General features: G+C 44.2%; 1 long non-coding RNA gene across 3 annotated transcripts in view; it reads left to right on the forward strand.

The window, feature by feature from the left end:
- LOC105731017 (uncharacterized) overlaps positions 1-8,793 on the forward strand; it is a 59,092-nt gene extending 50,299 nt beyond the window's left edge. For all 3 annotated transcript variants that reach the window (XR_010340007.1, XR_010340006.1, XR_001110636.3), the window contains one exon: positions 4,107-8,793. This is a non-coding gene — a long non-coding RNA (uncharacterized LOC105731017). The remainder of the gene's footprint in view (positions 1-4,106) is intronic.
- Positions 8,794-14,060: the final 5,267 nt, after the last annotated feature.

Raw genomic sequence — 14,060 nt, forward strand, 5'->3', positions numbered from 1 at the left:
ATTTTGTTCTATAGAAATGAATTCTAATATATGACCGTGTGGGTCCTTTTGAGAGATACTTTATAATGCTATAATAAAACTACTTTGTACTCACAAGTTCAGCCGTTCAGGTTTTTATATTTGTCATAATGTCAGAAATTACCCTGAGGTGTCCAGAGAGTAGCAATACTTTGAACATGATAGAAACATATTCAGAGTTCTCAGCACTGTCATGTAAATGTTGAATCTAAATAACTGAATGAGAAAATAACATTTAAAAAGGTTTATTCTGTGAATTAAAGTCACAGCACGTATTACTGAGGATTCTCCAGAGAGACAGAACCAATAGGATATATAGATTGATAGATAGCCAAGGGGACATTTATTAGGGGAATTGGCTCATGTGATTACAGAGGCTGGGAAGTACCCAACAGGCTGTCTACAAGCTGGAGACTCTGCGATGTCAGTAGCGTGGCTCTGAGCCAGGAAGCTGATGGTAACTCTCAGTTTGAGTTTGAAGGCCTGAGAGCAGGGGTTGGTAGGGGAGGTTGCTGGTATGAGTCCTGTAGTCCAAAGGCTGGAAGAGCCTGGAGTTGTCCAAAGATAGGGGAAGAGTATCCCAGCTCCAGCAGATGGATCAACCTATGTGTCTTTTTCTCTGTTTTTTGTTCTCTGTGGACCCTCAACGGCTTGGATGGTGCCTGCTCACACTGAGGGTGGGTCTTCCCCATCTGGTCCGCTCAGACTCACATGCTAGTCTCCCCCGGAAACATGGTCACAGACATACCCAGAACTCATTTTTTACTGGCTCTCTGGGCATCCCTCAATCCAGTCAAGTTGAAACCTAACATAAACCATCACCCAGCATTTTATAATAACCTCAAAAAGAATGCTGAATCTCACTGTGGAATACTGGTCTTTCAGCACTAAAAGACAAGTTAGTTGAAACTCAGAAATGTATTTGTTTGGTGTGGCGTGCATGCAAGTGTGTCCCTGGTCGTGTGTGTGTGTGTGTGTGTGAATGTATGTGTGTCTGTGTGCCTGCTGGCTTTAGGGGACGTCTGCCCAATGGCATATCTTGAGTGTAGAGTACCCAAAGAAAGAGATTTAAATTTCAGATGGACCGCCTATTCCGTTCCCTTCTGGTTTCTAAAGGAGAGAGAGTCGTATATCTCTTACATCTATACACTCAAATAAGATGTGAATGGAACAAAAATCAGCCAATTTGTTTGTGTTGGAAAATAAATATAGGCTTCATATCTGTGGAAAGGCATTGTTTGTCATAAACCAACACCCACAAGAAACATAATATTCTCAAAACTTATTATTTTGAAAAATTCCAAAAGCACAGAAAAGTTGAAAGAATAATGCATATACCTTTCATCTAGAATCACTAGTAATATTTGGCCATATTTGCTTTTTCAGTGCATATGTGGTTACATGTGTGTATGTACTGTTTTCTTTAAACCATCTGAAAATAAACTGTGGATAGCAGGATACATCCCTCCTAAGTACTCTGTGCTCCCAAGAACAAGAACACCTCCATAACCACAGCACCATTAGCAAACCTAATAAATTTAAAACTGGTCTACTTGTCTTCGTATTCAATTTTTCCCAATTGTTCCCTTAATATCCAGGATCTACGACAAGGGCCACGTCGTGCATTTAGCTACCATGTGTTTTTAGTCTCCGCATCTAGAACAATCTCCAACCCATTTTGTGTGTGCTTTTTTTTGCTGTTTATGACATTGAAATTTTAACGCATCAGACCGGTTGTCTTGCAGAACATCCCACCGTCTGAGTGTGTGTGTTATTAGTTCCCTAGGCTGCTGTACAATGTAGCGCAGACTGCCTGGTTTAAAACAACAGTAAGGTATCGCCTCACAGCTCTGGAGGCTCAAAGACCAAAACCAAGGTGTCGGCAGGGCCACGTGCCCTCCAAACGCTGTAAGACAATCATTTCCTTGCTTCCTGCAGCCCCCAGTGGCTCCTGGTACTCCTTGACTGTGGGCAGCTTAACTCTTCTCTGCCTCGGTCTCCACACCACCTTCTTACAAGAACACCATTCGTAGGGCCCACCCTATTCTAGTGTAACCTGATCTCAACTACATCTGCAAAGACCCTGTTTCCATACAGGGTCACATTCTGAGATGCTGCGGTTTAGGACTTCAGCACAGAGAGATTTGGGGCAGAATAGTTTACTGAAGAACAGTGTGTTTCCTTGTGGTTGATTTTTTTTTTTTTTTTTGAGACGGAGTCTTATTCTGTCATCCAGGCTGGAATGCAGCGGCATGATCTTGGCTCACTGCAACCTCTGCCTCCCAAGTTCAAGCAATTCTCATGTCTCAGCCTCCCAAGTAGCTGCAATGACAGGTGCCTGCCACCACTTTTGGCTAATTTCTGTACTTTTAGTAGAGATGAGATTCACCATGTTGGCCAGGCTGGTCTCGAACTCCTGACCTCAGATGATCCACTTGTTTCAGCCTCCCAAAGTGCTGGGAGTACAGGCATGAGCCACCATGGACAGCCCCTCATGGTTGATCGAACTTGAAGATTTTCATGAAGAATATTTTGTAGGTGGTGCTGTGTACTTCCCATTACCTTAATTTGTCCCATTATTGGTGATGCTAAATTTGTTCACATAGCTAAGGTGGTGTCTGCCAGATTTCACCAGTTGTTAATAATCTACAAGTATGGGAACAGAACTGAGCTGGAGTCACTATGTGGAAGTTGACCCAGACACACTGGTAGGAGGTAAGAAAGGGAGAAAGGGAAGCAGCACAACCATTGCGGGCTGGGGCGTCAAGCTGACTGTCGCAGGGTGCTGCGGCTCAGCCCTGCGGGAACAGTGTAGACTGTGTAGCCTGGCTCTGGCTGTGGGCCACTGGAGCGGAACTTCCACCCTCCCCTGCCAGCAGACAGAGCTGGCTCTTGACCAGGGGAAGCCCTGGGAACTTTTGGCTTGTGTGCTTCACAATGTCAGGGCTGAGGGGCATGGCCAGGCCACTGGCAGCCTCTGCTAAGGTGACCTCGTAAGCTTCATTTGTGACTGAGTAGTACTCCATTGAGTCTATGCACCACATTTTCCCAGCTGTTCACCTGTTGACGAACACTTATGTTGCTTCCAAATCCTGGCTGTTGTGAACAGTTCGGCAGTAAACACGGGGATGCAGATATCTCTTGGCATATCAATTTCCATTTCTATGGATATGTACCCACAGGTGAAATTGCTAGATCATGTGTTCATTCTGTTTTTTGTTTTTTGAGGAACCAAATTGCTAAAAGAGTAAATTTCTAATGTCTCACTACCAAAAACAAGTAAGTCAGGTGATGAATATGTTACTTAGCTTGCTTTAATCATTTCACATTGTATACATGTATCAAAACATCACATTGTACCCCATAAATGTACATATTATCTGTCAATTAAAAACAAAACCCTGGGCTGGGTGCGGCGGCTCACACCTGTAATCCCAGCACTTTGGGAGGCCGAGGTGGGCAGATCACAAGGTCAGGAGTTCGAGACCAGCCTGACCAACATAGTGAAACCCCGTCTTTACTAAAAATACAAAAATTAGCCAGATATGGTGGTATGGGTCTGTAATCCCAGCTACTCAGGAGGCTGAGGCAGGAGAATCACTTGAACCCAGGAGGCAGAGGTTGCAGTGAGCCCAGATTGTGCCACTGCACTCCAGCCTGGTTGACAGAGCGAGACTCCTTGTCAAAAACAAACAAACAAACAAAATAATAAACAAAAACACAATGAAACCCTGTCTCTACTAAAAATACAAAAAATTAGCCAGGCGTGGTAGCAGGCGCCTGTAATCCTAGCTACTCTGGAGGCTGAGGTGGGAGAATCTCTTGAACCTGGAAGGCAGAGGTTGCAGTAAGCCAAGATTGTGCCACTGCACTGCAGCCTGGGCAACAGAGCAAGGCTCTGTCTCACAAAAATAAATATAAATAAATAAATAAATAAAATTAATTTAAAAATATTAAAAACACCTTATTTAACGAGCAAGTTATAGACCTCAGTTACTTTATCTATAGCCATGCTTTCAGGAGTTTTCTCGGTATAATATACTGTTTTGTCAATTGCAGTTCATTGTTCCATACTTTTGTGATTTTAGAAACTGGAGTTAATGAGGGGCCCGCTCCTCACATCCTACGGATTCTGCGTTGTCAGTTACATAGGCAGGAACAAGGACGTGAAATGAAATGCCTGAAAATCCGAGAAGGAACGCTGGGGAGGAGGGCACGGTGCTGACCGCAGGCCTGGGGTGTGGCCTTGCCCTTCGCCCAGGCCAGCTACATATCTCTGCTGCCCCCTGGAGGCCACGCTGAGCACAACCCTGAGTGTCCATGAAGTCTGGGTCCTGCCATGGACAGAAGTGTGTCCCTTCCTGCCAAAATGCACATGTTGAAGCCCTAACCTCTAATGGAACTGCATTTGGAGATAGGGTCTCTATAAAGACAGTTAAGGTAGAAGAAGGTCTTATGGTTAGGCCTTAATCTAATATGACTGGTTCCCTTAAAAGAAGAAATTTAAGACAGACAGTACAGACCTAGTCAGGACATGGACGGAAGGCAGCCATGTGTCTGCAAGGCAAGCTAAGGGACCCCAGGAGAAACCAGCCATGCCGATACCTTGATCTTGGACTTCCAGCCTCCAGAACTGTGAGAAAATACATCTGTTGCTGAAGCCATGCATCTGTTAGTATCTAGCAAACTAACACAGGGCTGCTTTGAGCTCTTTCGTGCTCTGTTCTTTTTCTCATCTGTCTCTGTATCTGCCTTTTGGTCACACTCTTTGAATTTTGAGAGAGATACTTTACCTCCTGGCTCTAAATCTCTCCCTGCCTGGGAGGTAGTTTACTCCTAAGCATATCCAGTTTTTCTGTCCAGTCTTTAAGAAAAGGGGGCAGGATTTAGATAATAAGTGGATCTTAAGTAACATTCTTTTCTTTTCCTTGTATTATCTTCATTCTCTCCCTCCAAAGACCAGGTTCTTTTCTGGCTTGAGATATGCAGCCGGCTCTCAGGTCAGCCTGCAGGACAGGAGGGCCGGAGGTGGGTGTGTTTGTACCAGAAAGAACGTGCTGTCACTCTAACTTCACTACAAACGTTAGTCTTAAACAGTGCTTCTCAAATAGTCTGAGAGGAAGGACCTGGGATTTCCCCACTATCTGTACCAAACCTACATTTTTTATCAAATAAGATAAAGTGAATTTATAGGGAAAAAAATGAAGGCATGCAAGATACAGGTCCCAAGTTTTTATTATTAGACTCAATAGACAGAGAATTACTCTGTCAGATTACTTTAATAGTTTTTAAACGGTGGCTTTTCATTTCTGTACTTTACACACACGTTAAACACACAGTTCAAATACAGACCCTAGTCTATGACCACGCTTTAAAGACAACTGGCCCAAAGGCTGGTGCCAGGGATTTCTTTTCTTTCTCATTGGTTTTTATAATCTCACTCAGAGTCCACTGAGTTCTGTGTCTGGAAGAACTTCTCTCAGACTTTCTCTCTCCTTTTTCTGTCCCTTTGCCTTCCTGTTGGGATTCATCCCACTGAACTTTCTTCATGGTCAGGACCATGGAGAAGATGGTTATTCCTGAGAGGTCTTGGGGAGACCTGCAGTGCTCTAGAAGAGCAAGCTCAAGTGTCTCAGTTCCTCTGAGTGGAGTGGCTAGAACATGGAATGCTCTCTTGCTCTATGACAGCCTCTGCCATATTTGACTCTTGATCACTCTCTCTTTCCTGCAACCTCTCCTTCGTCTCCTCCTTCACAGCAGTTTGTCCATGGGCAGTCAGACTGGCAATGTGTGAGAGGAAGCTGCAGTAACAGCTTTCTGAGTCCAAGAACTTCTCCACCATCTGTCATGGTAAGTGGGAGAGCAGAGTGATGGGCAGAAATTCTGGGAATGGAATCACCTGGAACTCCTGAAGAAGCAAGGAGCCAAGAGCTACATAATTTACTGGAATAAACCTTCCCCAGGGAAGTGATTGTCACATAGTATGTTTAGTTTATTGTTCGATAATAAACAGAAGGTCGCAAGACAATAATCTTTAGGCTGGCTTAGTAACAGTGTATAGTTAAAGCCAAGCAGAATGGACACTACTCAATTTCCCATCACTACCTGGACAATAATCCTTGCCCTGCCTCTCATCTATCTCGAGAAAGTATACATAGCGATTGGCACCTAATAAGGTCAGCTTTGTGAGGCTGGATTCCCCTGGAACTATTCCAGCTGGTTTAGAATGAGCATAAGAGGTCACCAGGCTACCATGATTTTTCCCGTGCAAGCGCAGCCAACCTCAGCAAGAAAACATCCTATCCAGCCAGGACACCTGGTTTCTAGAAGAGGTTGATGCATGTGCCACTCCTGTTTTCTTGGATGACCAACAAGCACAGCACTCCCAGAGCAAAAGGGATCCTTTGGTGTGGTCGGGCTGTAACAGATGCGGGTGAGTCTGGTATGGGCCTAAGGAAATCACTCTGACACTGGCTGATTCCAAAGAAACGTGGTTCCGTCATTTATCCTAACTCTTAGCCTTGCCTAGAATATGCTGAAATGTTGAAAGATGGAAGCTTCTGTGTTACAAAGCCTTGGGAAATAAACTGAGGGGAAATTGGCATTACAGATTTTTTAAAAGGTGTAACTTAGGAGCAGATATCTTGAGAAGGGATGGGATGCAGAGAACGCATGGAGAGACTGGTCTTTGATAGAAAAGGAAGTTGTTTCTTCCGTTGCTAAAGGAAAGAAAAAAGTCAACAATGTCAGGTGCAGATGAGTTTGTGAATCTGGCGGTGGGAAGGTGAGGATGGATCTGATGGCCCCTATTTTCTCAGCCAAGTATAAGGTAAAGTGGATGGAGGATGTGAGGAGGCCACTAGGAAGGGGACAGAGTTTGCGAAGAGAAGAAATGATCTTAGAGACAGGGATAGTAATCTTACTAGCAAAACTGCACTGGGTTGCTGGGTTACAATGAAAGCCCATTTGGGGTGCAGGAGGATGAATTTTAGAGTGAAGCCAGTGTGCTTAGTTGTATGAATCTGGCCAAAGTTCACCTGCTGGGTGCAGCTGAGGAGGACTGGGCATTTGGGTCTCTTTAAGTAAGCATAATGCAGGGAGAGGGGGCAAGGTGGTTATAATGACAGGCCCTGGGGTCTAATCTGGAGAAAAAATGGGAAGGAAGGAAAGGGCCAATGCAGATCAAGAAATCAAGAATGTTATGTCGTAATTGAAGGTGAAATACGGTAGAAGTCCTTGATCAAGTGACATGGAAGATAAGAGGTCATGGCTGCTGTATGTAGTGCTCTGGAGGTGATGCAGGTTTGAGTGTGCAGACTGGAGGAAAAGGTATTGACTGGCCATAGGAAGCCCAGGAACTGACTGGCAGGGTGTTGGGTGCGTCATCCAAGTAGATACTGAAGATGTCAAGAAAGGTGATGATGGATGCCAGAGGCTGGGTCTGGTTAGGGAGACATTGGTACAGACAGAAGCTGTGAATCTCAAGGGTGAAGGTGGGAGGTGATGGTCTGCAGCAGCAACAATCAACTCCATGAATAAGCTTTGGGACAACCTGATCTCAGTGAAGGTTAGGAAATGGAGCCAGCCCTCAGGAAGAGGCTGAAACTAGAGGGCATGGCTTGCTGTCACTTTTGGAGCAGGGATTCCAGGGAGCATAGTGCATGACATACAGGTAATATGTTTGTTTTGTATTATTAATGATGTTTTCATTGACCAAAAAGGAAATAAGTGCCCATCAAAGAAAAATTGGGAAATACCGGTAAGTATAGAGAAGACAGTAAAAAATCATCCACCCTCTGATCCTTGGTGATGATCGCTTTTAAATGTTTTGTGTTTTTCCTTCCAGTCTTTCCCCTACGTATCTGCACACATCACGCAAATTAACCTCAAATCATGTGTGTAATTGGCTAGGCTAAGATACAATATAGACTAGAGATTGAGTACATACGCTCTGGAGTCAAATTGACATAAGTTCAAAGCCTGGCTCTGTGATTCATTAGTCGTGTGAACTTAGCCAATCTTCTGAAATCTCTGACTTGGCTGTTTGTAAAATGGAGATAATAAGATAATTAGTTGTGTCATCTGTTAATTTGAGGATGAAATGAGACAATGTATACATAGCAACTTACCACAACGTCTGGGACACAGTCAGTACTAAACACTTTTTTCTCTTTAACGTTTTCAAATGAACATTTCCCACATTATTAAATAGTCTTAAAGTCCAGGATTCTTCCTGGTTACTGAGTATCCATTGTATTGATGTACACTGTGTCTATCCCTTTTTGGTGACCGCATAATATAGAAGTTGAGGCAGCCTCCAGAATGAAAATGCCTGAGTTTGACTCCTGGGTCCACTACTTATCCATGTGACCTCGCTGAGTTACTTAACTTCTGTAATTTCAATGTTCTGATCTGTGAAATGGAGATAATTGTATCCCTACTGAGTTTTTATGAAAATTACCTAATATAACACATGTGAAGTGCTCAGTAAATCTTAGTGATGATGACGATGATAATGTTTACAAATATTTACAGCATTTCGTTTCTGACATGTGCCAGTTTGCATCACTGGTTTTTATAATTTCTAGAAAGTGAGAGTAACTAAAAGTGTAAAGTTTACCAGAAAAAGAGTGGCTCTGGTTGGCCAGTAGACAAAATCTATTTCAAGATTCTAAAAGGTGCAAATAAAATGAAACTTGTGTAATAACAACTAATACTTCTTTCTTTCTTTCTTTTTCTTTCTTTCTTTTCTTTCTTTCTTTCTTTTCTTTCTTTCTCTTTCTTTTTTTTTTTTTTTTTTTTTTTGATAAAACTATTGAGTCAAGAACAAGGCAAGCCACTTCAGGAGGACATGGACTTTGATTATAAAGTAATGAGACAGACTCCACAGCAGCCAGCCTTATAATTTTAGTCACAACTAGAATGTTTCCTCTCTGCGAGAAATAGAGGGCTTTGGTGATCCTGATTATGTCACTGATGTCAGCTGATGATGAATAAAAGTACACATACATCTACGAATATTCTCTTTGGTTCCAGGCTTTCATACTAGTAATATGACCTAGCGTATGTCAACTGGTTTTCATGTGATCACTAAACTCATTATTTTCCCCAGATGTATTCTTCTATTTTGTGACTCAAGTACTAATGAATTCAATACAATGTCTGTTATTGTCAGTGAAAATTCCTGGTACCTTTTAGTTATTATCTCAGCTGATGATACAGGTCTGAATTAAAAAATGGAATTCAAAAACTCTCTTGAAGCTGCCCTTTTGGAGGCTGAGGCAGGTGGATCACCTGAAGTCAGGAGTTTGAGATCAGCGTGGCCAACGTGGCGGAACCCCGTCTCTACTAAAATACAAAAAATAGCCGGGCATGGTGGTGCGTGCCTGTAGTCCCAGCTACTTGAGAGGCTGAGGCAGGAGAATCGCTTGAACCCAGGAGGTGAAGGTTGCAGTGAGCCGAGATCACACCACTGCATTTTAGCCTGGGCAACAGAGTGAGACTCTGTCTCACAAAAACGAAAACAAAAATTCTTTTGAAGCTGTGTGAAATCTGTTTGCTTCATCTCCTGCTCTGTGTGTGAAACAATGAACACTGGTTATAGTAATACAATACTTTCCCACATAAAAGAAAAATCATTCTCACTTTTTTCAGACAAAAGCTTTATATTAATGTTAAAGGCCTGGGAGTATAAAAAATATTGGAAGGTAGAACCTGGCCAAGAGCATTGCAACAAAGATATTTAAACTGCTGCCTGCTAAATGGGGAGGCGGGTAGACTGTGTTCTTTCTTGCCCTTCCTTTGATGAGTCTTTTGATGGAACATCGGTGGAAAGGATTTCTGCTGTGTCTGCATGAAGTGAGGAATTGGATTAGATTTTTCACATCCTGTAGACCATGGTGTATAATAATCTAGAGTAATGAAAACATCATTTGTAATGATAGATTACAAGATGGCCCTGTAATAGCCAAATTGAGATCAATTACCTTGACTCCAATAAGAGTTTGTTTCCTGTTGGGAGGAGAGGAAAACAGGAACGAGTGTAACTGTGAGGAGAGCAGTTGTTGGTCACAGAGATGGAGCTTCAGAGGTCAGGGCCCCAGGACCAGTCTCACAGGCAGGTGACTGCCCAACTCTCCTCGGTAGAAGCATCCTTTGGAGAGCAGAAGTTCCCTCAGGACAACCATCACTGCTGTTAGTACGTTTTGTTAACTCTCAGGTCTATGTTTATTTGTGAGTTTCTTTCTTTTTTCCCTTAAAAAAATTTAGTTCCATATTTCTTAATTTTACCTATTTCTTCTTTGGCTACAGCTTGAGGCAGCCTTTACACCCCTTGAACGTGGACTATGGAGAACACCTGGCAGGTGTATTCTTCTTGTATAGAAATATTTCACAAATGTTTTTCCCCCGTAATCCATGTGAGGCCTGAACCAGGCTACATGCATATGCTTCTCAGTGTACAGTCCTTTCACCTCTTCTCTGAGCCTCTCTACAGCCCTGCGAAGAAAGCAGGGCAAGGCTGGGCGCGGTGGCTCACACCTGTAATCCCAGCACTTTGGGAGGCCAAGTCAGCCGGATCACCTGGAGTCGGGAGTTCGAGACCAGCCTGGCCAACATGGTGAAACCCCGTCTCTACTAAAAATACACAAATTAGCTGGGTTTGGTGGCGGATATCTGTAATCCCAGCTACTCTGGAGGCTGAGACAGGAGAATTGCTTGAACCTGGGAGGCAGGAGGTTTCAGTGAGCAGAGATCACACCACTGTACTCCAGCCTGGGCGACGGAGTGAGACTCCGTCTGGAAAGAAAGAAAAGAAAAAGAGAGAGAGAAAGAAAGAAAGAGAGAGAGAGAGGGAGGGAAGGAAGGAGGGAGGGAGGAAATGCCATTTCTCAAGAGAAGAAAATGGCGCAGATATGAAGAAGCAGAAACAAGTTCCCATCGTTGTTGGGAGTAGAACTGGAACGTGGCCCTTGTGACTTCCCTTTGTAGCTTCTGTTGGTTCTGAGGGAGCCGGCACAGATTAGCAAGGACAGTAGTTGGAACACACGTCACCTCTCACAGAAACCTCCAGGTTTTACTGGCTTCTGCAGGAACAGTCGCACCAAGAATGGGTTTGAGTCTCCACAGCAGAGGTCCTTAACTGTCAGTTTCTAAATTCCCAGGATGTTGTTTATGGATGGGTGACCCTCCAAAACCATGTGCCAACTGTGTGTGTGTGCATAGTTCCAGAGACACTCCAGAGCCACCAAGAGATTCTCTAAAGGTCCCTTAAATGCTGAGATCTATCACCAAGGTCAATCTCACACCTAAAGCTCTTGAGGGCCTCTCGATTTCTCGTCTTCGCTCCAGAAAGAGATGTGAATGATTAGTGAAATCCCAACATTCCAACCCATGAGATGATTCTTTACACTGGAACTTTATTAGAATAAACACATGAGAAATTGCTAGTCTGCAGGAATGTGGAGGCAGTGCTTGGTATCAACGTGGTGTGCAGGAGTTACTGTGCATAATGGATGCATCAGCTCTCACAGGAAGCAGCTCTGTTCAGTCCCTATCAGTGAGCCTCGAGCTTTGGCCTATGTAAGACGCTCCTGGAGAGGTTGAGAAAGCTTCAGATTCCCAGGCCGCATCCCAAACCTACTGACTTGGAACCTGTGACGGTGCAATCTTGTCATCTGTATTGTAAATGACAACCTGGGGTAATCCCGCCAGTAGTCCACACCAGGAGAAAAAGTGCTGTAAAGGGTACTATTTTTTCATGTCAGGAACATCTCTTCTTACATATAAAGAACTTTAATTTTTTTTTTTTTTTTTGGAGACATAGTCTTACTCTGTTGCCCAGGCTGGAGTACAGTGGGCGATCTCGGCTCCCTGCAACCTCCGCCTCCCTGGATCAGGCAGTTACTTTGTAGAATGTCCCTCAGTCTGGGTTTGTTGGCGTTTGATCATTATTAGATTCAGGTCATACATCTTTGGTAGAAATATCACAGAGGCGATGCTGTGTTCATGCACCTTCTCAAGTGGCACAGGCTTTTGATCTGTGCTATTATCAGTCATACTAACTTTGGACATTTGATTAAGGTGGCGCCTGCCAGCTTCTCCATGGTAAAGATACAGTGGAGAATATTTCCACTTTGGAGTAAGTATCCTTGAAGATGGTATCGTGAGATTACCAGAATACCCTCTATCACTATACATTTTCAACGTGTTCATTTTTTTCCTTTTATTTTTAGTTGACACATAATTAATGCACATATTTATAGGATGGATAAAGAGTGATATTTTGGCCAGGCACTGTCGCTCATGCCTGTAATCCCAGCACTTTAGGAGGTGAAGGTGGGTCTATCACCTGAGGTCAGGAGTTCAAGACCAGCCTGGCCAGCATGGTGAAAGCCCGTCTCTACTAAAAACACAAAAATCAGCCAGGCGTGGTGGCGTGCTTCTGTAATCCCAGCTACTTGGGAGGCGGGAGACTTGCTTGAACCTGGGAGGTAGAAGTTGTAGTGAGTTGAGATCATGCCATTGCACTCCAGCCTGGGGGCAAGAGTGAAACTTCATCTCAAAAAAGAAAAAAAGGATATTTAAATACATGTGTACAATACATAATGTTCATTAATTAATTTAAGTATCAGTTTTAGGACTGACCACTTCCCATTTTACTCAATGGGCTGTAATTTGTTATTATGTTATTTATTTTGATGCTCAAATTGTCCCAGATTTGGTTGACTATAGAAGGAAATATGGATGTAACTGTGAGTGCTGTATGCCTGCATGTACATGTATTGTCAAACTCTGTCGTCTGGGAGCTTTTGGAAGTGGGGACACTCCAATGGCAGCAAGCACTAAATTCCGGGCTCTGGTTGTCCCAGTTTCTACGTCTGTGTCTGCATGTCTGTGGTTGTATACGGAAAACAATGAGTTCACATCCTTATTTTTCATGGCAATTCAATACCAGGGGGCTTGTTCCAGATTCCCCTTTACATGTTTGTAACTCCCTTCGCTGAAAGTGAGAAACCCATCTCCGTTATTCTTAATTAATTAATTAGGTTAGATTAATCCTGCAGTAAATAATAAGTCTCCTGCTGTCACTGGCAGTCCCCCTCCTCCTCCTTCAGCTTGTATTCCTTACTTCACTTGGCACAGGGCTGGGCACCCCCCATGCCACCCGAATGTCCTCCTCACCCCTCAGGCTGACAATGCCAGGCCCGCGCCTCCAGGAGCCGAGGTTGTCCTGGCCCGCACTGGAGACAGGAAACTCCCAGGACGCCCTCTCCCCTGCCGCGGATCCAATACCCTGCATCAGGCTTCCTGCTGCGTGGCCTCACCTCTCATCCCGCCTGTGCCAAGCCCCTCAGGGCGGAGGCCTCCTCTCCTCGTTTTGCTTCTCCATGAGGGTGCCCTCTTCCTCCCGTGCGCTCTGTCTCCTGCGCGATGTGCACGCCCACCTGCTCCCTCTCAGGCCCCCGTACCAGCGCTGGGACTGCGTGTCGGCAGAGGCAGGGGCCCTCCTGCCCCTGCCTGGGCTCTCGCCCTCCCCTCACTCCTGCTGACTCGCCGCTCTGGGCCCCCGCCCCTGCACTGAGCCTGCCGCCCTGTAGATGCTGCCTCACCCTGCTCGAGCTCCAGGGTCCCGTCCACGCAACCCTGCTCGTGCCACCCTCCATAGCTTTTGGACTAAATTATACAGAAATCAAGGAAGGAAAGGGGAAGAGAAACAGGAAGAGAAAGAAAACGAAGAGCAACCAGTTTCTTCAAGTCCATAAAAACCCTATTGGGATTTAGCTTGGGATTGCATTGACTTTGACATTCAACTGGGGAAGAACTGGCATCTTTACATCATTGAATCTTCCTCCCAGCCCATAAACATGCCACAAATTCCCACAGTTAACTTAGGCCTTCTTTAATTTTCTCAGTAATGCTTTTTAGTTTTCAGTGTCGAGGTCTCGTACAACTTGTCTTAGATTTATTTTCCTAGGCAATTGATATATTTCTTGTTAATTTTATAGACTTTTTTTTTTTTTTTTGCTATTTATTACAGGCAT

This window comes from Aotus nancymaae, unplaced genomic scaffold, assembly GCF_030222135.1.
Source record: "Aotus nancymaae isolate 86718 unplaced genomic scaffold, 86718_ANA_hifiasm-v0.15.2.pri h1tg000006l, whole genome shotgun sequence".
NCBI classification, from domain to species: Eukaryota; Metazoa; Chordata; class Mammalia; order Primates; family Aotidae; genus Aotus; species Aotus nancymaae.